This window comes from Leopardus geoffroyi, chromosome X (assembly GCF_018350155.1).
Source record: "Leopardus geoffroyi isolate Oge1 chromosome X, O.geoffroyi_Oge1_pat1.0, whole genome shotgun sequence".
NCBI classification, from domain to species: Eukaryota; Metazoa; Chordata; class Mammalia; order Carnivora; family Felidae; genus Leopardus; species Leopardus geoffroyi.
In genome coordinates, this window is record NC_059343.1 from 58,529,900 (window position 1) to 58,554,782 (window position 24,883).

General features: G+C 37.7%; 1 protein-coding gene across 14 annotated transcripts in view; it reads left to right on the forward strand.

Annotated features, from left to right (window-relative positions):
- TAF1 (TATA-box binding protein associated factor 1) overlaps nt 1–24,883 on the forward strand; it is an 85,701-nt gene that overhangs the window by 46,493 nt on the left and 14,325 nt on the right. The window contains exon 33 of one of the 14 annotated variants that reach the window (XR_006711038.1): nt 21,524–21,654. The exons of the other annotated variants lie outside the window; for them this stretch is intronic. The gene's annotated coding sequence lies outside the window, so the exon portion shown is untranslated. The remainder of the gene's footprint in view (nt 1–21,523; nt 21,655–24,883) is intronic. 14 annotated transcript variants of the gene reach the window in all.

Sequence of the window (24,883 nt, forward strand, 5' to 3'; positions counted from 1 at the left end):
ATGATCTCCTGTAACTCCTTAAGCAAAAAAGAAGAGGAAGCTAAGGGTGTTTGAGAGAATTACCTAGCATACTGAGGTTTGAACTGAAAAATCCACATGACTGTGTGACTTTGCTGCAGCAGTATTCAGCAGCCTAACTAGTGTGGCTGTACATTTGCTAGATAGGAGGGACAGAGAATTGAAGGCGGGAGGTCGAAGGAAGGGACAACCAGAGAGATGAGAAAATGGGCATAGAGAAGAGAATGTTCAATACCAGGGAGGAATGAGAGAACAGGGTGAGTTCAGAGAGCTATACTTGACCAGAACCTGTATATATATTATTAAACGAAGTGGTAGGACATGATCCTTCCATTTTTGTTCCATCTGGGTTGGTTTAAAAGAATCAGCTTTCTCCCTTGTGCTCATTGGAAATCGGAGTGGAAATGCCTTTTGTCAGGTTAGTTATCTCTCCATTATTGTCTTCTAAAAACACTTAAAGCTCATCAGCCATAATTCTGGTAAAAAAGAAGCGTTTAGGTTCACAGATGTCTAAAAATGATTGTAATAAGTGGTAAGCAAGAGTGTTCTAGAAAGCCTCTGTGGCCTTGATGATGGCTAGCTTAAGATATAAGGCAGATTTTAAAAGGAGTTTATGTAAGGCAAAAAGAAAAACCCAGAAGATGCTAAGTGACAAATGAACAGAGGGCAGATGGACAGATCACAGAACACTGACATTAAATAGCTAATGAACATGAATATTCAGTTGCACCCAGTAATCAAAGAAATACAAATTGAAACAGAAGGAGGTATCTTTTTTCCACCTATTCAATTAACTCAATTTTTTTTTAATGTTTGTTTAGTTATTTGTTTTGAGAGAGAGAGCATGTGCACATGAGCAGGGGAGAGGCAGAGAGACAGAGAGAGAGAGAATCTCAAGCAGGCTCTGCACTGTCAGCACAGAGACCGACATGGGGCTGGATCTCAAACTGTGAGGTCATAACCTGAGCTGAAATCGAGAGTGGGACACTCAACCAACTCCATCTGAGCCACCCAGGCACCCCTCAATTTTGTTTAATGCAAGTATTCAATGCTAGTGAGGCGGGTACCCTCACATACTGCTGTTGGCAGTATAAGCTTGTAAGACATTTCTGGAAAGCTCTTTGGCAGCATTTAGAGACTAAAAAATAATTAAGAGAGCAGACTTTATAATCAAGTATGCTTGAGTTTGAATATTGGTCCCACCATTTAATAGCAGTGTGACTTTGGGTAAGTAACTTAGCCTTTGCTTTCCCATCTGTAAAATGGGAATAATAATGGTACCTTCCTCAGAGGGCTGTTGAGAGGGTTAAGTAAAATAATGCATGTAAGTGTTTAATGCACATGCATGGCATACACAACATGGTATAACAACCTGCCCTAATCAGAGCTGTAGACAAAGATATTCCTGATCATGTTATTTATATTAAAGAGAAATAACCTGAATGGTTAATGTAGAGGGAATGATTAGTTATCGTGCCATCAGTATGATGGGTTATTATATAAAGATTGAGAACTCTTTTTTATTTTTTTATTTTTTTATTTTATTTTTTTTTCAACGTTTTTATTTATTTTTGGGACAGAGAGAGACAGAGCATGAACGGGGGAGGGGCAGAGAGAGAGGGAGACACAGAATCGGAAACAGGCTCCAGGCTCTGAGCCATCAGCCCAGAGCCCGACGCGGGGCTCGAACTCAGGGACTGCGAGATCGTGACCTGGCTGAAGTCGGACGCTTAACCGACTGCGCCACCCAGGCGCCCCGAGAACTCTTTTTTAAAAGAAATTAAAGACAAAAGTGCTTACAATGTTAAGTGAGAAAAGCAGAGCACAAAACTTATTTCATCTCAGTTACACTTTTAAAAAAGTGCATATATATAGGAAAAACTGGAAGGAAACACATCAAATGTGTTAATAGTGGTTATTTCTGAGATGTAGGATTAGGATTTTCTTTGTTTTCATCTTTTGTATGTTTTCCAAGTTTTCTACTAGTATGAAAAGGCAGGAAACTCTTCCTAGAGGTTTTTGAATTTTCAGGGATGATGATTATAGTAGCTAATTAAATATTCAGCACCTCTCCTCCTGTGCCAAGCCGAATAGTCAGGTAGAGAAGGGTGGGGAAGAAGTTCCAGGAAGAGAGCACAAACAGAAAAGTAGGTGAGAGTGCCTTGGATAGAGAAGTGCAAATAGTTGAGTTTGGCTAGGGTAAAGACTAGGAGCTACTTTTGGTGGTAAGAGAGGAGTTTTTCAAGATAGATGGGGCCAAATCACAAAAGGCCTAGTGTGTCACATTAAGCCTTTAAAAAGGAAAGAGGATCATAGCAGGTATTTTAGCAAGATCACTCTAGAAGCTATCTAAAGAACAGATAGGAGGGGAATTAGATATAGAGACCCATAGAGAAACTGTTGACAATAGTCCAAGTTAAAAATATTGAGGGCTTGAGCCATGATAAGTAGCCATAAGAATGGAAAGGTGGGGACAGATTGTAGAGATATTGTGGAGGTAGAATTGATATCTTCATAAGTGGTTGGAAGTTGGGGATGTTGGGTAAAGGGCAGGGAGAATTCAGGATGTTGCCAAGTGCTCATTTGCTCTTGGGTGAAAACAGAAATGGATACAAACTTTTTAAAGGACTGTAAATGTTCATCGCCTTTGATCAGTTTCACCTCTAGGGAATGCTCCACACACAGGTTTGCAAAGGCATGTGTATAGATACACATATATTTATAATTGCAACATCATCCAGTTGACCCTTGAACAACATCAATTTGAACTGTGCAGGTTCACTTATACACAGATTTTTTTACAGTAGAGTATTCTAAATGTATTTTCCTTATGATTTTTAAAAATTTATTCCCAAGTTAACATACAGTGTAGTCATGGTTTCAGGAGTAGAACCCAGTGATTCATCTGTTACATAAGACACCCAGTGCTCATACCAACAAGTGCCCTCAATGCCCGTCACCCATTTTCCCCACCCGCATCAACCCTCAGTTTGTTCTCTTTAAGGGTCTCTTATGGTTTGCCTCCCTCTCTCTTTTTATCTTATTTTTCCTTCCCTTCTCCTGTGTTCATCTGTTAAGTTTCTCAAAGTCCACATATGAATGAAATCAGGTGATACCTGTCTTCTCTGACTGATTCACTTAGCATAATACCCTTATGATTTTCTTAGTAGCATTGTCTTTTCTGCAGCTTACTTTATTGTAAGAATACATTATATAATACATATGACATACAAAGCATATGTTACTCAACTGTTAATGTTATCAGTAAGTTTTTCAGTCATCAGTAGTTAAGTCTTTGGGGAGTCCGAAGTTATAAGCAGATTTTTGATTGCACAGGATATAGGCACCTCTAACCCCTGTGTTCAAGAGTCAACTGTAATTGCAAAAACATGGGAGCTCTTTGATTTTCTAACAGTAGGAAATCAGTGAAGTAAATGATGGTACCTGTATATGGTGGAGTACTGTTTAGCTATCAAAATGGTAGATTAGCTAATAAGGTATATTTGTATATGCTGATATGAAAATGTATTCAAGATGTATTATTGAAAAATAGGTAACTTGACAGTATATACAGAAGAGGTTGCAAATTCAGATCTTATAAAGGCGAGATAAGTATGAATGAAATGGGCTCAAAAGCAACCAATGAACCGGAGAACACATACTCATCTAAAGGAATCAGTCACTATTTAGCTTGTTTGTTGCCATAGAATAGAATTACTAGGGGTGCCTGGGTGGCTCAGTCGGTTAAGCGTCCGACTTCGGCTCAGTTCGTGATCTCATGGTCCGTGGATTTGAGCCCTGTGTCAGGCTCTGTGCTGACAGCTCAGAGCCTGGAGCCTGCTTTGTCTGTGTCTCCCTTTCTCTCTGTCCTCCCCGTTTACGCTCTGTCTCTCTCTCAAACGTAAATAAAAATAGCGAAAAACATTTAAAAAAAAGAATAGAATTACTAAAGGGAGAGATGGAGGATAATTTTTACTTTGTGCTTGTTTGTGCTTAGATGTTTGAAGTTTTTTGTTTTTTGTTTTTTTAGAGTTTATTTATCCAGAGAGAGCGCGAGCATGCGCACAAGTCAGAGAGAGGCAGAGAAAGAGGTGGGGAGAGAGAGAATCCCAAGCAGGCTCTGTACTTGTGCAGAGACTGATGCGAGGCTAGAATTCACGAACTATGAGATCATGACCTGAACCGAAGTCAGATGCTTAACTGACTGAACCACCCAGGTGTCACAGATGTTTGAATTTTTGTAATTGAGCACACAATACTTTGTAATAAAAAAAAAATTCCACTTTTGGAAGGTTGGATAAATCAGATGACATCTAGAATTCTGACCTGGGTAACTGGTGGTGCCAGTGACTTAATATAGGAAATAAAGGAGGAGCGGTTTGGGAGAAAAAGTGGTCGAGTTCAGTTTGGGGTGTGTTGTATTGAGGAAGAGCATCCAAGTGAAGACTTAGTAGTAGTTAGCTATATACATGTCTGAAGCTCAGGAGGGAAGTCATTACTGTAAATATGGATATTTTTTCAGAGCGGCATATGAAAGTATAAGTAGATGGAGCTCAAATAGGGACTGCAGTATATTCCTTGAACCCCTCTGATGCTGTAGGTAAAATATGGTTGTATTTTTTTTCCAGGTAGAAAGACCATAGTTTTATCAGATTACTAAAGTTGTATGTGACCCAGAAAAGTTAAGAGCCATTGTTTAGTTGAGGGAAAATGTAGGAGGAGAAGAGACTTGACAAGTTCCAGCTTTTAAGGGATCAGGTAGAGAATACTGGGGAGTGGCCAGAATCAAAGAAGGGAAAACAGAAGAGAGTAAAGACCTGGAAACCCAAGAGGAGGAAGGAGGAGAATGGCCAACAGGTCAGGTGCTACAGAGAAGACCAAAGAGGGTGATTGTTAGAAGAGTTGTTTCAGTGAGGTGGTAGAATCAAAGCCAGACTGCAGAGGATATGAATGAATGGAAAGTGAGGAAATAGAAACAGAAATTTGCCTATGAAGGGAAGAGGGAAGACTGTAATCAGTATGTGGAAGGGGATGAAAACATTTGGACGAGGGACCTTTGTATAGGTGAAAAAAAAAGAAAATTAAGGATATGACAGGAGGTCCTTATAGAAGGTGGGAAGATACACATTGAGAAAGTTTCTGCCCAGTAGCCTCTTATTTTTTCTACTAAGTAGGAAACAGGGTCGTCTGCTGACAGTGGGTGAAGTGATGGGAGAAGGAATTTGAAGAGAAGTGTTGATAAGGGTTTGAATCATCTGTTGTAGGAAACTTGAAAAGTAGCTGACTAGGGACATTTTAGAACTGTTGAGGAGCCTTCAAGGGTCCAGCTGATGTTGGAGACCATTCATTTTTATAGTAGCAGCAGTTGGCACAGTTGTGTAATTGTTGGGGAACTGGGAAGGCAGATGATAGATTTGATTCAGGATTCAGATTTTTTTTTCTAGATATGTTGGAAAGATTGGGAAGTAAAGGTGTCAGCAAGGAAAAAAAAAGTTGAAGTTCGAGCTTCTCAAACTTTGTCACCAGAAGACCCTTTATAGCAGCAGATTTATTATGTTTTATCTTTAAAAGTTAATCAGATTTTGCATTTGACTTATCTGTTTTCACATGTTTCATTCACATTTCTTATCAAATTATTTTATATCCTCCCCCTACATCTATCTTCAAGTACAATTACTGATGAAGGGAGATATACCATATTATATACATGTTACCTTATTTTTTATTTTTTCTAATTTTTAAGTTTATTTATTTTGGTGGGGGAGGAACAGAGAGAGAGAGAGAGAATCCCAAGCTGGCTCTGCACTGCCAGCACAGAGCCCGATGTGGGGCCCAAACCCACGAAACGGTGAGATAATGCCCTGAGCTGGAACCAAGTTGGATGCCCAACCAACCGAGCCACCCAGGCTCAATTACCTTATTTTTTAAAGCACGGGAGCTGATGAGGGAGGAAACTAAAGCCAAGAGAGTCTTGATAGATTGGGAAATAGGAATTAATGAGCTTATAAATTTCCTTGAGGTCAGAGAGAATAAAAAAACTGGACAGATAAAAGGCTGTGATAAGAAAGTGGGATATTGGAATTGAAACTTTCAGAAGTGAATCTGTTTTCAGTAAAGATAGCATTCTGTGTATAGCCTTGGATATGTTTGGCTAGAGTGGAGGTGCAAACCTTTGGCATGAAATTTACGAGGATTTTGGATGGATAGTACATGAGGACATTAGAGTAACCTACCATGATGGGGAAGGATTTGAAGCCAAGAGGAAGACTCTGCTGCCAGGTGTGTAGGTCCTTGGTGAATGTGAGTGAGTTTGTGATGGTGAGTAGAGCTCTCAAACTCAGGTGGCCTGCAGGGGTCAGGCAAGTAATGTAAATGAGTGCAGTAGGCCAGGTGTGGATTGTAGTGAACTAAAAGAGTACATATTCCATCTAAAGAGGCATGTACTTCATTTGATTGTTGTCCTAAGGAAATGAGCATATAATACAATGTTGCTAGGTAATCTTAATTTTTCAAGAGAAGCTGAAAATGTGGATTTTTGTGTGCGACATTTCCCAATTTTTATGTATTTGCAAATAATTTAAAATTGTTTTAAAAAATTCTCTGGGCCAAACAAAAACATCTATTTGTAGGCCAAGTCTGGCTCCAAGACAGCTGGTTTTCAACCTCTGGCATAGTAGAGAACAAGTCTGAAAATAGGGGAGATTTTTTTTCCCATGGGGGAGTAAATAAGGATTTGGCAGCAGTAGTGAACAGTCTAGAAGGCTGACTTTTCCCCCTCTGAAACCAATGGATAAGAGTATAAGAATCTTCCGAGTAGGGCTGTGAGGGTTAGTGGTGTCATGTGATACAAAATGCGACATCTTTTGTACTAAAAGGACATCAGTCATCTAGTTGAAGACCACTTACGAGGTGTTTCCTACTATCAGGTACCATACACCAAATAATACTTTTATTTAAAATTTTGTTGGTTTGGTATGATTTCAACATGCTTCTGTTTTTAATTAATAGTAATAGAGTCCATGAGGGTCTATTCCCTAAAAAATTTACTCACCACGGTTAGTAGAATGGTATATCTAGTTAACATTATCTTGACTCTTTCCATTCAGATCCTTCACGCATAATATCACACTACATATAAGCATATTTTTGTAGCATTTTATATAACTTTATCACCTTATCCTATATTATCGTGTGTGTGTGTGTGTAATATGTGTATATAAGGTATATAGCCACGTTGAGGTTAGGGTTATTAGGGGACAAGTAACACTACATATAAAACCGCACCTGGAAGGGTACAGGACATGTCAGAGGACTGTCTAGTAGTTAAGCAGTGGTGATGGACTACACCCTAATAATAGAGATTAAGCCCTTAGGCCTTCCACGTGCCATGTAGGTACTGAATCAACCTCAGAGCCTCTCTTTCTGTTCAAGTAATATTTGAAAAGAGTATTAATAATCAGGGAAACCCAAAACTTGGGATTGGAGCTATTTGTGGTAGTCTCAGAAGGCATACAGCACTCCATGTCTGTGAAAGAAGAGGGGCATGTAGATCAAGAAATCCCTTCTGGGGGCACCTGGGAGGCTTAGCCGGTTGAGCGTCCAATTTTGACTCAGGTCATAATTTCACAGCTCATGAGTTCGGGCCCTGTGTCGGGCTCTGTGCTGACAGCTCGGAGCCTGGATCCTGCTTCGGATTCTGTGTCTTCCTCTCTCTGCCCCTCCCCCACTTGCATGCACACATGTACACATGCACGTTCTCTCTCAAAAATAAACATTAAAAAAAAGAAATCCCTTCTGAGAAACACAACCCAAACTTGTATAAAACTGTAAGGTCCTAAGTTGTTGATAGAGGTGTTAGTACTTAGTGTTCGGTTGAATTTGAAGTGAACTGCCTAGTCTGTTCCAGTAGGTGATGCCAAGCTATTCATGATATTTCTTTTCCCAAAGAATTTCCTAGCAAGTTACTCCTCTAGTGCTCTCCAAACCAAAAATCAACTCTGATGAGAAGCCATCTTCAGGGTAGGCCTAGGATAAGTAGATCCTGTGTCCTAAAACCTGAGACCCTGAAGTTTTAGAATGCTCAGTGGGACCCTACAACCTAGATAAGATATAAGATAACTTTACAAAAAACAAAAACAAAAAAAACCCACAAACACCTGGGAAGGTTTTCTTTCTACTTTTGTTTAACTCCCAACCCTGTGTGAGCTCTGATAGTTCTGTTTATAGGACCCTTTGTGGAATCTCATCCTATACATGTGGAGGTTAGTATTCAGCCAAAGACTCAAGGGAGCCTCTTTGCAGATCTTAACTTATTTTTCTGTGGAGCTCCCTCCTCTCTGGTTCTACCCTGCAATTTCCAGCTGTCTTCGCCTCAGAAACCAATATTCGTCTCTGTCGCCTTGTGAGACTGCTGTGTCTTGCGTGGGTAGAAAGTAGAAAGCCACGGCCAATTATAGAGCCCACCTCCTTTATTTCGCTTCTCCCAGCGATCATAGTCCCACACTTCCTGTTGGTCAGTGTTTGAAAACAGTAGTTTCATAGCAGGCCACTAGCAGTTCTTCCATCTGGAAGGTCTTTTAATTTTGTTTGTGGTGTTTTCTGACATAGAGTAACTTACTTTTTTAAATTGATGTGTAATTAATATACAGTGTTATATTAGTTTCAGGTATACAATATGATTCAAACAGTTCCATACATTCTTAGGGCTTATCAAGATAAGTGTGCTCTGTAATCCCCATCACTCCATCCCCAAACCCCTCTCCTCTGGCGACCACCAGTTTGCTCTCCGTATTTAAGAGTCTGTTTGTGTCTTTTTTCTTTGTTCTTTTGTTTCTTAAATTCCACATATGAGTGAAATCATGTGGTGTTTGTCTTTCCCTGACTGACTTGTTTGCCTTAGCATTATACTCTCTAGTGCCGTCCATGTCGTTTCAAATGGCAGGATTTCACTCTTTTCGAGGGCTGAATACTATTCCATTGTATCTATATACTACCGTCTCATTTATCTACCTATGGATGGACACTTGGGTTGCTTCCATATCTTGGCTATTCTAAATAATGCTGCAATAAACATAGGGGTGCATGTATCTTTTCAAATTCGTGTTTTCATTTTCTTTGGGGTCAATAGACACATGAAAAGACATTACTAAACCTGATGTTTCCCTGATGGAAATGCAAATCAAAACCACAATGAAATATCACCTTACACATGTCAGAATATCTAAAATCAAAAACATAAAAAATATCAAGTGTGTTGGTGAGGATACGGAGGAAAAGGAACCTTCATGCACTGTTGGTGGGAATGCAAATTGGTGCAGTCATTGTGGAAACAGTAATGGGGTTTCCTCAAAAAATGAAAATAGAATTATCATATGATCCAGTAATTCCACTACTAGGTATGTACCCAGAGAAAATGAGAAACTTCATTTTTATGTAGTTATATTTTTCAGTCTTTTCCTTTAGGATTTTTATCTTTGGTATACTTGTTTAAAAGATCTCCACTACCCCTAAGATACCCAACTGTATTCTCTTCTAATACATATCATATTTTAAATTTTTGAATGTTTATTGACTTAAAAAAATAGATTCTATGGTATAAGGTAAATATCTAACTTACTTTCTCTTCCAAATGATTAGCCAAAGGGTCCTAAGTTCTATTTATGGAATAGTCTATCCTTTCCTACTAAATGATACCTTTATCATATGCTGAATTCTTATGTATTCTTGAACCTATTTGGAGATTTTCTATTGTCTTTTATTTGTTTGTCTAATCTGCACTATTACACCAGATAGTATCACTGTGATCATCACTCAGACTTTATAATTTTAAATTCCTTGTCTTTCTTGGCTCAATTATTAAAGAAACTCCAAGATAATTTTTGTTAGATTCTAACTTGACCCCAAGTAAATAAATAGTATTGAAATCTTATTTAATGTATGGATTAAGTTGGAGAGCGTGTGTATCTTTATAATACTACATTTCTGTTTCTTCATTTATTCACATTCTTTTTACTCCCTCAACAAAGGCTTCTAGTTTTCTTTGGATAATTTCTAGGTATCTTTAATTTATTCCCACACGTATATTTTATAGTTTTTGTTGCTATTGAGCATCTTTTTGTTGTTGTTAAGTTTATTCCTAGGCAATTTAAAAGTTTTGCTGCTACTGTACATATGCTGTTTTTCCCCTAACTGCTTATTAATTCTGAAGTTTTCAGTCAGTTCAAATATGAGTAGATGATTCAGTATTATTCATAGGTTAATACAATGCTTAGTATTTATATTTCCATATACTAGTTTCTAAGTCTGTCCTATGAGACTACTCTGTAAAGTTTGGCCAGTAATAAATAAAAAGGTTCTTTTTTATCTGTCAATGACCTTCCTTAGATTGGGGCAAGATATAAATATTCCTATGTGAAGGTTAAGTCTCTCACATCATTGAAGAGAATAAAATCACTCTCAACCCTGCTTCAGCCTCTTGCTGCCTTTCTTGCTCTTCCTCTTCTTCACAGCCAGACTTCAGTTTTGTTTTTGGTTTTTGTTTTTGTTTTTATTGTGGTAAAATGTACACAACATAAAAATCTTGCCTTTTAAACCATTTTTAGATGTACAGTTCAGTGGCATTAAGTATGTTCAAAATGTCGTGCAACCATCACTGCTACCCGTTTCCAGAACTTTTTCATCATCCCAAACAGAAACTCTATCCATTAAACAATAATCCTGTTCTCCCCTTCCCTCAGCCCTTGGCAACTTCTGTTCTACTTTCTGTCTGTGAATTTGCCTCTTCCAGGTACTTCATGTAAGGTAAATCAGTACATAGAATACTTGCCTTTTTGTGTCTGGCTTATTTCATCAAGGTTCATCCATGTTGTGTAGCATGATCACTTTTTTTTAATGAGTACGTAACGTTTCTCTCCTTTTCTTTACCTACCATTCATGCCTCATTTAGCCTTAACCTGGCTTCTGCCTGTCCAACATACCAAGTGAATAGGATCACATGATTGCCAGATACAGCTGGCACTTTTTAGTCGTTTTCTTGGCATCACCCCAGTATTGGACATCACTGATCATTCCTTTCTTGAAACTGTAATATAATCATTGGCTTCGTAACTTTTTAAAAATGTTTTATTTATTTTTGAGAGAGATTGAGAGAGAGACAGTACGAGCGGGGGAGAGGCAGAGAGAGAGGGAGACACAGAATCTGAAGCAGGCTCCAGGCTCCAAGCTGTCAGCACAGAGCCCGACGTGGGGCTCAAACTCGTGAACTGCAAGATCATGATGTGAGCCGAAATCGGACACTTAACCAACTGAGCCACCCAGGCACCCCGTGTATTATAATCATTGACTTCACAACTTTTAGCCTTTATATTCCTCCTACCTGTTAGATCATTCCTTTACCATCTCCTTTGCTGAATGTTCCTCTGCCTGTTCCTCTAACTTCAACAGCCACCTCTTTCCTGATAAATCTCAGTTTTTTTCTGAGTGAAGGTCTGTGTACCCATCCCCCTGCTGAACATTTCCACTTGGATGTCCCAGTGGAACTTCAGACATCCCTCACACTGAACGTTCTTCTATCCTTCTCTATTCTAGCTGTTCTCCCTTCATCCTTTATTCAACTCAGTCCTTCACTATTTCCAGTCTGGGTTTAATGGGGGCACTAGTGTCAACCAGTAGCTGCACCTAGAAACCTCAGGGTTATTTTTAATTCTTTCCCTTGAAGAATTCTCCAACTTCCAATATATCAGTAAAGCCCTCATTGTATTTTGCCTGGAGTATAACAGCAAATAGTTACCTGGCTAACGTTCCAGCCTCTAGACTTATTAACCTAGCATTCACATTCTTGTCAGATGGACCTCTTTTTTAAAAGGTAAAAAAAATTTATTTTTTATAAAAGGTCAAACAATATGGAAATATATAAAATTTAAAAATTAAAGCTTCTGCCTACCCTCCTAACCCCATCTGCCATAGTTTGACAGTAAAACAGAGGTAACCATTTTAGCATATATCCTTATATATCTTTTCCATGCTTTTTTTTCTTCCATGCTTTTTTTTCTGTACTTACACAAAGCATGTTTAATAAATTACACATAGTTTTTAAAAATTTATTTTTATAAGAATTGCCGTTTTTACAAAGAATTATTTTGTAAGTTGCTCTTTGCTAATAAATATATTGTGATTTTTTTGAAATAATTTTAGATTCAAGAAATTACAAAAATAGTACAGAGCCTTGTGTACCCTTCACTCAGCTTCTGCCAGTGGTGACATCTTACATAACTTTAGTTCATTATCAAAATCAGGAAATTGGTTTGGTACATTACCATTAACTAGGTTTCAGACCTTATTCAGTTTGCACTTAAAAAAATCTATATTGTGTGTGTATGTACAGTCCCATGCAGTTTTATGCCGTCATGTAGCCACTACTGTTCTATTACTACCAGAAAACTCCCCAATGCTACCTCTTTGTATCTGCATCCCCCTACATGCACCTACCACTGTCTTGTCCCTTGGCAACCTCTTATCTATTCTTCATCTTTATAGTTTGGACATTTGAGCATGTTAACATAAAAAATAGCACTTTTTGAGATTGACTTTTTTCACTAAGCTTATTTCCCTTGAGATCTCTTTTAATTGTTGTATGTATCAGTAGTTCATTTCTCCAAATTGCTGAGTAGTGTTCCATTGTGCCACAGTTTGTTCAACCATTCACTCATTGAAAGACAGGTTTCCCGTATTTTGTATTGTAAATAAAGCTGCTGTGAACATTTGTGTACAGGGTTTTAGGTTTTGTATTTTCATTTCCCAGGGATAAATGCCCAAGAGGATGATGGTAAACATATGTTTAGGTTTGTAAGAAACTGCCAAACTCTTTTCCAGTGTGTCTGTACCATTTTGCATTCACAAGCAATATATGAATGATCTCTTTAGTATTTAGTATGATCACTGTTTTTTTTCTTTTTTTCATTTTAGTCATTCTTTAATTTCACTGAGGTTTTATTTTGCCTTTCCCTAATGGCTGTTGATGTTAAACATCTTTTCATATGCTTACGTGCCATCCATATATTTTCTTTGTTGAGGTATCTATTCATTTCTTTGCCCCAGTTTTAATTGTTCTGTTTTCTTATTAATGAGTTTTGAGGGCTCTTTATATATATTTAGGTACTTGCTCTTTATTAAATGTAAGACTTTTAAAATTTGCATTTTTAAAAATAAAACCAAAATTTTTTTGAAGTATAGTTGACATGTTCTGTTAGTTTCAGGTTTATAACATAGTGACTCAATTCTATACATTACACAGTGCTCACCATGATAAGTGTGTAGTCACCACCTCTCATCGTAGAACGTTATTAAATATTATTGACTGTATTCCCGATGCTATACTTTTTATCCCTGTGACTTATTTATAACTGAGTGTTGGCAAAGATGTGGAGAGAAAAGAACGCTCATGCAGTGTTAGTGGGAATTTAATTGGTGCAACCACTGTGGAAAACAGTAAGGAGGTTTTTCGAAAAGTTAAAAATAGAAATACCATAGAATCCAGTAATTCCACTGCTGGGTATTTACCCAAAGAAAATGAAAACACTAATTTGAAAAGACACATGGACCCCTGTGTTTCCTGCAGTGTTGTTTACAATAGCCAAGGTATGGAAGCAACCTAAAGTACCCATCAGTAGATGAATGGATCATGTTAGATGTATGATTGACAAAGATTTTTCTCCCAGTCTGTGTTGTCTCAGTCTTTTGACACTATCTTTGAAGAACAGAAATGTTTAATTTTAATGAAGTCCAATTTGTCAATTTTTTTCTTTTGTGGAGTACACTTCTGGTATAACTCTTTAAGAAGTCTGCTTAACCCCAGGTCACAAAGGTTTTCTCTCATATTTTCTTTTCAAAGTTTGTAGTATCAGTGTTTCACATCTAAATCCATAATCCACTTTGAATTAATTTTTGTATGTGATAAGAGGTTTTGGTTGAGTTTCATTTTGTTTTGTCTGTGGATGTTCAGTTGTTCCATTTCATTTGTTGAGAAGGCTATCCTTTCTCCATTGAATTGCTTTGAGCACCTTTATTAAGAATCAGTTGAGTGTGTGGGTCTATTTCTGGATTTATTTTTTTTAAGTTTATTTATTTTGAGAGAGACACAGAGTGCTGTTTAGGGACAGAGAAAGAGGGAGAGAGAATCCCAAGCAGGCTCTGCACTGTCAGCACAGAACTAGATGTGGGGCTCAAACTCACAAACCGCGAGTTCATGACCTGAGCCAAAACCAAGAGTCGGCCACTTAACCGACTGAACCACCCAGGTCCCCCTATTTCTGCATTTATTTTGTTCCATTGATCTATGTATCTATCCCTCTGCATTGTACCATGATTACTGTAGCTATATAAACATACACACACACATACACACACACACACACACACACGTACACACACACACACATACATACACACACACACACATATATATAGTAAGTCTTGTCATCAGGTAGATTAATTCCTCTCACTTTATTCTTTTTTTTTAATTTTATTTTTTAAAATTTACATCCAAATTAGCATATAGTGCAACAATGATTTCAGGAGTAGATTCCTTAGTGCCCCTTACCCATTTAGCCCATCCCCCCTCTCACAACCCCTCCAGTAACCCTCCGTTTGTTCTCCATATTTATGAGTCTCATCCGTTTTGTCCCCCTCCCTGTTTTTATATTATTTTTGTTTCCCTTCCTTTATGTTAATCTGTTTTGTCTCTTAAACTCCTCATATGACTGAAGTCATACGATTTTTATCTTTCTCTGACTGACTAATTTCACTTAGCATAATACCCTCTAGTTCCATCCACATAGTTGCAAATGGCAAGATTTCATTCCTTTTGATTGCTGAGTAACACTTCATTGTATGTATATATACCACATCTTCTTTATCCATTCATCCATCAATGGACATGTAGGCTCTTTCCATACTTTAGCTATTGTTGATAGTGCGGCTATAAACATGGGGGTGCATGTGTCCCTTTGAAACAGCACACCTGTATCCCTTGGATAAATGCCTAGTAATGCAGTTGCTGGGTCGTAGGGTAGTTCTATTTTTAGTTTTTTGAGGAACCTCCATACTGTTTTCCAGAGTGGCTGCACCAGCTTGCATTCCCATATTCTTTTTTTTTTAATGAAAGGGAAGTTTGTGTTTGTGTTCAACAAGTAAAAGGAATGAGGTAAAATATTTAATTCATATTCCAGTAGATTGAATTGTAGGAGACCTTACAATATATTATGTAACAGGCAGTATTAACTATTTAAAATAATAAAGATTTACATCAGTTTAATAACTTCAGAAGGTTATTTTTTTTAATGCATTATAGGCAAACATGAGGTACCTAGAATGGTCTCAAGACATCACCTTAGGGATGGGGAGACTGTCTTGGAAATGGACATGAGGAGCCTCCAGAAATCTCCCCCAGTTCCAGGGCCATACTTGCAAAGTGGTGAGAGAGAACCAAATGCCCCCTTAGAGGGCTGTGGACATAAATCCCAAGGGAGTGGAGGCCAGGGAAAACTTGGGTACAGGTAGTTGCAGAAGTTTCTGGAAATAAGCAGGAAAGCTTGAAGACCTGCATGCTTTGCTGATGTCTGATAACAGCCTAGGGAGCTCTAGCTTTACCAGTGGATAAATTTGTTTGATCATTTTATATACTGTTTCCTTTCATGTCATCTTTCTCTTGTCCTGTTCAGCTTCTTCTCTTCAGTGTATACTCCTGTTCATAAGCTGAAATTCTTACTCTTACTCTATTTCTTATTTTTTGTTAATCATTGACAGTTTCCTACTGCTCATTTTATTAACCACACCGTCACTGTTTCCTCTGTTACCTCTTCTGTTCAGACTCCTGTATCTTTCATTTATAATCTGCCTTCACAAATAGATTTTTAATCCTGTTTCCTCTTGTCTTCATCCCTAATGTGTGTGTATTTTTTGTCTTCTCTATCATCTTGATGTTCATTGCCTTCTATTCCTTATCCAATTCATTCATCATTTATTCAGGTTTTTATTTTTCCACCTTCCAGTATTTAAATCTTTTTTTTCTCTTTCCAAATTAATTACTTTCCCTTATTCATCTATTAATGTTTCCACTCTAAAATATTTTGAAAACTATTCTATTTTAATAATATTCAAGGATATTCGTACTTTTTCTCTTTATTATTTCAGTCTCCCACACTCCCATCTTTTGTTTTTGTTACTGTGAGTTCCTTTTTTTTCTCTATCATGTCCACTTTTCTTTCCTCTTTCCTTCCTCTGTCCTCACAACTGTTTTGTTGCTTAAATCTTTGATTTTTTAAAAAATTATTTATTTTTTAATTTACATCCAAGTTAGTTAGCATATAGTGCAACAATGATTTCAGGAGTAGATTCCTTAGTGCCCCTTACCCATTTAGCCCATCCCCCCTCCCACAACCCCTCCAGTAACCCTCTGTTTGTTCTCCATATTTAAGAGTCTCTTATGTTTTGTCCCCCTCCCTGTTTTTTATATTATTTTTGTTTCCCTTCCCTTATGTTCATCTGTTTTGTCTCTTAAAGTCCTCATATGAGTGAAGTCATTATATTTGTCTTTCTCTAATTTCGCTTAGCATAATACCCTCTAGTTCCATCCATGTAGTTGCAAATGGCAAGATTTCATTCTTTTTGATTGCCGAGTATTACTCCATTGTATATGTATATATATATACACCACATCTTCTTTATCCATTCATCCATGGATGGACATTTGGGCTCTTTCCATACTTTGGCTATTGTTGATAGTGTGGCTATAAACATGGGGGTGCACGTGTCCCTTCAAAACAGCACACCTGTATCCCGTGGATAAATGCCTAATAGTGCAATTGCTGGGTCGTAGGGTAGTTCTACTTCTAATTTTTTGAGGAGCCTCCATACTGTTTTCCAGAGTGGCTGTATCAGTTTGCATTCCCATCAGCAGTGCAAAAGAGATCCTTTTTCTCTGCATCCTCACCAACATCTGTTGTTGCCTGAGTTGTTACTGTTAGCCTAAATCTTTGATTTTTTAAAAATGTTTTTAATGTTTCTTTATTTTTGAGAGACAGAGACAGAGTGTGAGTGGGGAAGAGTCAGAGAAAGAGGGAGACACAGAATCTGAAGCAGGCTCCAGGCTCTGAGCTACCAGCACAGAGCCCAACATGGGGCTCGAATTCACAGACTGCGATATCATGACCTGAGCCAAAGTCAGATGCTTAACCAACTAAGCCACCCAGGATCCCCTAAATCTTTGATTTTTAATTCATGTTTCCATTTTTCCATTTACCGTAATAACTTATCTTTCTCCTTCTTGGTATATTTTGTTTTTTTTTCATTTCTCTATTTCCATTGCTCTGCCATCTAGTTTCTGTCACTTGTAAGGGCTTTCTGATATTTAGGTTACATGAATTTATATCTAAGTTTTAAGACTTTTTGTTATTCCTATTAGGGAGGAAATCCTTTTCCTCTACCCCCTTATGTTGGGTATGGAGGCATGCAACCCAAGCTGACAAAAGAGTTGAATGGGAGATAAACCCCAAATTTATTCATGTGTCTGTGGGAGTTCACAAAAGTGTAGCTCGTGAATAGCTAAGATCAAGAGCTTATGCACCTAACTTCTAAAAAAAATGGGAAGGGGAAGAAAGGGCTTCTATGGGAAGAACAAATTGGTTTCTAGGGGAACAAACAGAAGATAAGAAAAGTTTGTAATGATTATTGTCTATGCAGGTGTGAGTGGTATTTTCTGTTGTTCTCAAGCTGCCAGTGAAGGGAATTTGTAAGTGTCATTCCCAGAAGTTTCTACTTTTAGTGACATAGGGGAAGCGCCTAGCAGGCTTTCCTTGCACCTGCATCTGTTGAATCTCGAATGTCTTAAGGTTAAAGTAATCTTCTGAGAGTCAGCTGGGTCCCCACAATCCTATCTAATTGTTCTGGTAGCAGTTTCTTACTTAGAAAACCAATGCTTCTAAATGAAAACTTTTTTCTTGATTTCCTAAAATCCCTAATTTAATGCTTTCTCATTCTTGACATATATCCTAATATGTTTTCTATTTCTTGTTAGGATTAACTTTTTCCATAATCCTTTTTGCACCTGTGCCTTTTTTTTTATTTGCACAATTTCTTTAGGTTCTTGACTGCCCTCACTTGCTTTCTTTTTGTCTTTTCCTGCTCATTCTGTTCAGCTCATTTCCTGGCTGAGATGGCACTACCTTTGTTCTCTCCTGTTATGTTCTGTTTCTAGTTGCACTTGTACCTTCACATTCATTGTCCCTCCCTTTTCTTTTCCATTTTGATTAACCATTGTCTCCTGATTTTAATTCTCCTTCACATTTATTTTAAACATTCTCTTCAATACAGCCTTGTTTTTCTTATTTCTTAGTTCTTCATCCTCTTCTAATCTAACAAGATTTTAGAAACAACTTGTCAAGCTCAACGTAACAAAAGGGTATAGATTTTGTTGGAAATTGTGTTGAATTTTAAATATTGGTGAGGACTGTCACTTTGTGATGTAGGGTATTACGATTTATAAGTGTTCTATGTAGAATATTTTCTTTCTTAACAGTGTTCAACAGATTTGTACAATTTTACCCAAGAAATTCTTGCACAAATTTGAGATTATTTCATAGTATTATTATTACAAATCCTAAATTTTCTAAAATTACACTGCCTAAAGAAAATAACTTCCAAAATAATGAGATGTGTTACCACTTTAATACTTTTCTCTAGGGCTTTAAACTTATTTTGAGTGTTGTCCATCTTATAATCAGTGAATAATGACAATTACATCTTTTTATTTTCTAGAATGCTTATTCTTTTTTGTTTGTTTGTTTACCACATATATTAGGAGCTAAAATGCAATAAAATGTGTGGACATGATAGTTGGTATAGTTCTAACATTATTGATTTAAAAGAGCATTGGGCTTCATGATTTATTAGTTTGTTCTATGTTTATATTAGTTAACTACCTTGCATAAAGTCAATAATCTCCTTTATGTTTATAATATATTAAGGGCTTAAATTTTTATAATAAATGAATATTGAATATAAAAAATTATTTTTGAGAGAGAGCTCAAGTGGTGGAGGGGCAGCGAGAGGGGGACAGAGGATCGGAAGTGGGCTCTGCACTGACAGCAGGAAGCCTGATGTGGGGCTCAAATCACAAACCCTGAGATCATGACCTGAGCCGAAGTCTGACGCTCAGCTGACTGAGCCACCCAGGCGCCCCCTCCCTTTATTCTTTCTATAAATTTTATTTTTCTTTTGCCTTCTTACTCATATTTTAGAGAAGTCTTTATATACATACAGAGAAGTCTTGCCAAGATTTTGATAAGAATTGAGGTAAACCTGGAGATCAGTTTTGGGGAAAATTGACATGGTTATTGATCCTGTCTTATTGTTCGTACGTATTAGATCTCTCTCATTCTTTTTAATGTATCCCATAGCATAGATATATGTATCAATTTATTTAACCATCCCCCTGTTGGGTATTTAAAGTGTTTGTATAATGCTGGCTTGCAAACCTCTTTTCACTATTTTTTTTACACGTTTGTTTATTTTTGAGACAGAGAGAGACAGAGCATGAACAGGGGAGGGTCAGAGAGAGAGGGAGACACAGAATCTGAAACAGGCTCCAGGCTCTGAGCGGTCAGCACAGAGCCCGACGCGGGGCTCAAACTCACGGACCGCGAGATCATGACCTGAGCCGAAGTCGGACGCCCAACCAACTGAGCCACCCAGGCGCCCCTTTTTTCACTATTTTTATATTTCATTGATATTGTGCACTTCTAGGGAGTATTTCTATAGGAGATTTTGATATATGTTCTAAAATTGTGTTCTAAAAAGCTGTACCTCTTTATAGTGAAAAACAACAGCGAGAATGCCTGTTCCCCTACAACTTCTACAACATCGGAATTATCAGTATTTAAAAATCTTTACCAATGAAATTATTTCTGTAAATTCAAGTATATAACTGAAATGAAATTTTTCCATCTTAAAGAATTACATGCTCCTTAAAAAAATCAAACCATACAGAATTATAAAAAGTGAAAAGGAAAAATCTTCCCATCTTTCTCCTTTTCCCCATCCCATTCTCTAGAGTGGCCACTGCCAGTTTTGATGTGAAGCATCCTGGACCTTTTTCTATACATACATATACTTTTTTGACAAAAGAAATCACATATTTACATTTTGTTCTACAGTTTTTTTTTCACTTGATAGTATGTTATGGACAATTTTTCATTCATGTAAGTATGTCATCTTGTTTAAGTGAAATCTATTTGTATATGACTCAAAGGAAAAAGAGCTAGGGGTGCCTGGGTGGCTCAGTCGGTTAAGCATCTGACTTCGGCTCAGGTCATGATCTCACAGCTCATGGGTTCAAACCCTGTGTCAGGCTCTGTGCTGACAGCACAGACAGAGCTTGGAGTCTGCTTCGGATTCTGGGTCTCCCTCTCTCGCTGCCCCTCCCCCACTTGCACTCTGTCTCTTTCTCTCTCTCTCAAAAATGAATAAACCTCTAAAAATTTAAAGGAAAAAAGGGGTGCCTGCATGGCTCAGTCGGTTGAGCGTCTGACTTGGGCTCAGGTCACGATCTCACGGTTTGTGGGTTCGGGCCCTGCATGGGGCTCTGTGCTGACAACTCGGAGCCTGGAGCCTGCTTCAGATTTTGTGTCTCCCTCTCTCTCTGCCCCTCCCCCGCTCACGCTCTGGCTCTCTCTCTGTCTCTCAAAAATGAATAAATGTTAAAAAATTTTTAAATAAAAAATTAAAGAAGAGCTAAATGAATGTCATTATGGATGTTTCTGCAAAAGATACTGAAATTGAATTTCTACTCTAAAAAAAATATGCTGTGGCTGAAGGGAGAGGGAGATTGTCCAGTGGTCGCTGTCGTTTGAATTTTCATTTCTATGAGAATACTGCTTTGTTCAGGAATTCAATTTCTACTTAAAATTTGATAGGAAATATACGATGTCTATAACTTGCTAGCCCTGTTGTGTACTGTATTGAGCTAGTAGATAGATAGATAGCAATCTGGTATGAGGCAGCGTCTCCCTGAAGTCTTGTGCTTGTGATGAGTAAGATGGTATAATATGCCAATAAGCAAATATGTACCAGAATATATTAAGGCTACAACAAAGTCCATATTTAAAAAATATCATAGGAGAAAGTAAAGATTATTACTTACTAAAAGAAAAAGGAGACTCAAGAAAAAAACAGGCTTTCTTTCAGCGCTGGAGTTTGTGTAATGTATTTTCAGGGCACCTCTGTGGTGTCAGGAGAAACCAAACAAAACCTGAACATGAGGGATACAAATCAGTGTTAACTTCCTCCATGTTTATTCTTTATAAGCTATTGTAGTTGATATCATGTAGAGTTGGGCCAAGAGTACGGAAAGAAAAATGGCCACAGGTAGACTTAATGGTCTAAATCTAATAAGTGATTGCTGTAAGCTACGTGTAGACAGGAACCATGTCTGTCTTTTATCCCTGGTGCTTAGGGTAATGTTTGGCACATAGTAGAGACTCAATAAATATCTGTTGCGTGAACGAATGGCCAGAGGTGGAGCTGCAGTACCAAGAAAGGAGAGTGGTGCTTCAGAAGCCATGGGATTAGAGTTTTAAGGAAGAAGTAAGTATCGGCTGCAAACACAACACAGGGCTTCCTTTCATTTCCATGAAAAATGTTCACCACATTTGGCAGTTAGCACATCACTGTTGACTTGAAGAGAACAATTTTTATGAAGTCTTCTTTAACACTGCTTCATTCTATGACACATTGCTACTTCCTCTACAGTCCCTTATTACTTTCTCCATTATTGAAATTGGGAGTGTATAATCTTCATGAGGCGATGAAAGGCATCAAGGTCAAGGACCTGTCTTGTTTTTGTTAGTTTGTTCTGTTTTGTTTTTTAATTTTTATCTTTGTATCACCAGAACCTGGCACTGTACTTGGCTTAAAAATGAAGAGTTAAGGCCTGTTATGAATTGTACTCTACAGGAAAAGGTGTTTTGAAGTCATTATGTGGTTATTTTTTCCAATGGCTGTAGAGATATGATGTGACTATTTAGCCAAGACTGTGTGATATGTATTTTTTTTTAATTTTAATGCGTATTTATTTTTGAGAGAGAGAGAGACAGAGCGCAAGTGGGGAAGGGACAGAGAGGGAGGGAGACACAGAATCGGAAACAAGCTCCAGGTTCTGAGCTGTCCGCACAGAGCCCAATGCGGAGCTCGAACTCGAGAACGGTGAGATCATAACCTGAGCCGAAGTCGGATGCTTAACCGACTGAGCCACCCAGGCGCCCCGTATGTATTTTTTTAAGTTGCCGAATGGAATAGTGGTTCATTTAAGAAAGAAAGAAGCATTTTCAGGTTCTTTAGGGCTTTTCATCAGATAGTCCTGAATGTAAATCATACCTTTGTCCAGTGAGATTTATTACCCCAGTTCCCCTCTGGATAGTTTCTGGCTTCTTGAATTTCTGGTCCAGATTCTGAGTGAGGTTCTGTTACTCCAGTTTGAGAGATCAGACCTCTTATCTTGGAAACTAAACATCTTAATTTGCATTTGATCCACATTGTACATAATGTAAAGAGCCTAGCTACAGTCTCGAAGATTAGATTTACTTCTCTTTTTACCTTTTCTGGACCTAGTTTGTGACAAATATCTAAGAATTGAGAGAGTTCAAGCTCAGTTTCTTTGGGATCTGTGGACCATTGCATAGTTTCTTTAGGAATTAGCTATATGGATTTCTTCTCTCTTTTTAAATCTGGCACTGATTTTTTTTAAGGGAGCTTTCTACTGCTACTAGGATTTGATTTGATTTTTTAATTTTAATTATTCACATTGGAACACGTGCGTATCCCCCTGCACCGTTCACTGTCAGATAATACTTTAGGTTTGTTTTGGCAGAGTACTCATTTTCTTAGGAGGAAGGTTATTTTGGGTATCGACGGAAAGATTCTCAAAGGATATGTGAGCTTGAGAGTGATCACAAACATCCTTTTCTCCTTGGTTGAGCAGGACTGCTCACCAACTTGACTGGTATTTTCACTGAAACCTTTCAGGAAGCAATAATACTTGTTTTCCCTCTTTCACCAGAACCATAAAGCTTGCAGCTTTCTTCTCACATCTCTGCAGAGGTCAATTAACTTAGAAATGACAAAAAGAATTTTCTTGATTTGGGTGGAAAATCAGCCTTCCTGAGCTGTCATTGGAATTACCACTACTTAAGGACATTTGGATTTGAATTCTATATGATTCTGTAGGTTACTGCCAATCCTTATTTGAAATAAGGCCAAGTATAGATTTATTTCTTTGACAAGACATTTGCAATTACATTGCTCTGATTTAAGGAGAGAGAGAAAAGCAAAGTATATTTGGAAAAACATTTCTTTTTATAAACGGGTAGCTTATTCTCCTGTAGGGCACAGTGATAATTCATAGATGGCCTTATCTTTCATTCATTTTTGTGTTGTTTTGGGAATCACTCGTTAAAAAATTAGTTCTGGTTTTCTGTGTTGTGACCCTTTAGGGACTAGGAAATTGAATTCACTTTCCACTTACTCCTTTTCCCCCTGTGATAGCTCCAGCACCTTTATTATTCCCACAGAGACCCTGTTAGTTTATATGTCTCTTTGCTGGACTCCTCTTTTCTTCCTAATCTGTGAAGCCTACTGTTGATCATCCTACTTCTAGTAAGCTCCTGACTGCTGCAGAATAGAGAGCAGTATTTTTAGCTTTATGGAAATGGTGTGGTTATAGACCCTTTTGAGAGTCTGATGAAAAACCATGGATCTTCCACCCAGAAAACTGTATATTACATATAGAATTTTGTTTAGTTTCAGTACATTCATGGATCTCTTTATCTCATTACCACCCCATTCAAGAATTCCTGGGATAAGAAAACATCTGGGTGTCTTATCCTTTTGGGGTGGGTATGCATTTATTTATTTATTTATTTATTTATTTATTTATTTATTTATTGAGGTGTCTTGAGATACAATGTTATATTAATTGCAGGTGTACATCATAGGGATTCGACAATTCTATACATCGCACTATTCTCAACACAGTAGTGGTGACAATAGTCACCGTCTGTCAGCGTACAACTCTATTGCAATATTATTAACCATGTTCCCTATGCTGTAGTTTTCACCTCTGAGACTTACTTATTTTAGAACTGGAAGTTTGTACCTCTTAATACCCTTCACCTATTTCACCCATGCTCCCACCCACCACCCCTCTGGCAACCACCAGTTCGTTCTCTGTATTTTAAGAGTCTGTTTTTGTTTGCTTGATCATTTGGGGTGGAGGGGTTTAGATTCCATATATAAGTGAAATCATATGGCATTTGTCTTTCTCTGTCTGACTTAGCATTATACTCTCTAGCTCCATCCGTGTTGTTGCAAATGGCAAGGTTTCATTCTTTTTAATGGCTGAATAATACTGCATTGTGTACGTGTGTGTGTGTGTGTGTGTGTGTGTGTGTGTGTGTACACCACATCTTTATCCAGTCATCTCTTGATGACACTTGCACTGCTTCCATATCTTGGCTGCTGTAAATAATGGTGCAAAAAACATGGGGTGCATGTATCTTTTCAAATTAGTGTTTTCGTTTCCTTTGGGCAAATTAGATATTTTATCCTTTTTTGGTCATGTTAAAAATGGTTTGCCAACTTCACCACCATCTTTTATCAAAAATACTTCAAAGCTATTTTGCATTTAGTAGAGTAATAGAGTTAAATAGCTGAACCCCTTGTCATGCTTGAGAGCACAGACTTAAAAACTGAGAAGGCACACAAACAGCTAGCAATCCAAACACATGGACAAGGACAGGTATATCAGCTATGTAAATAA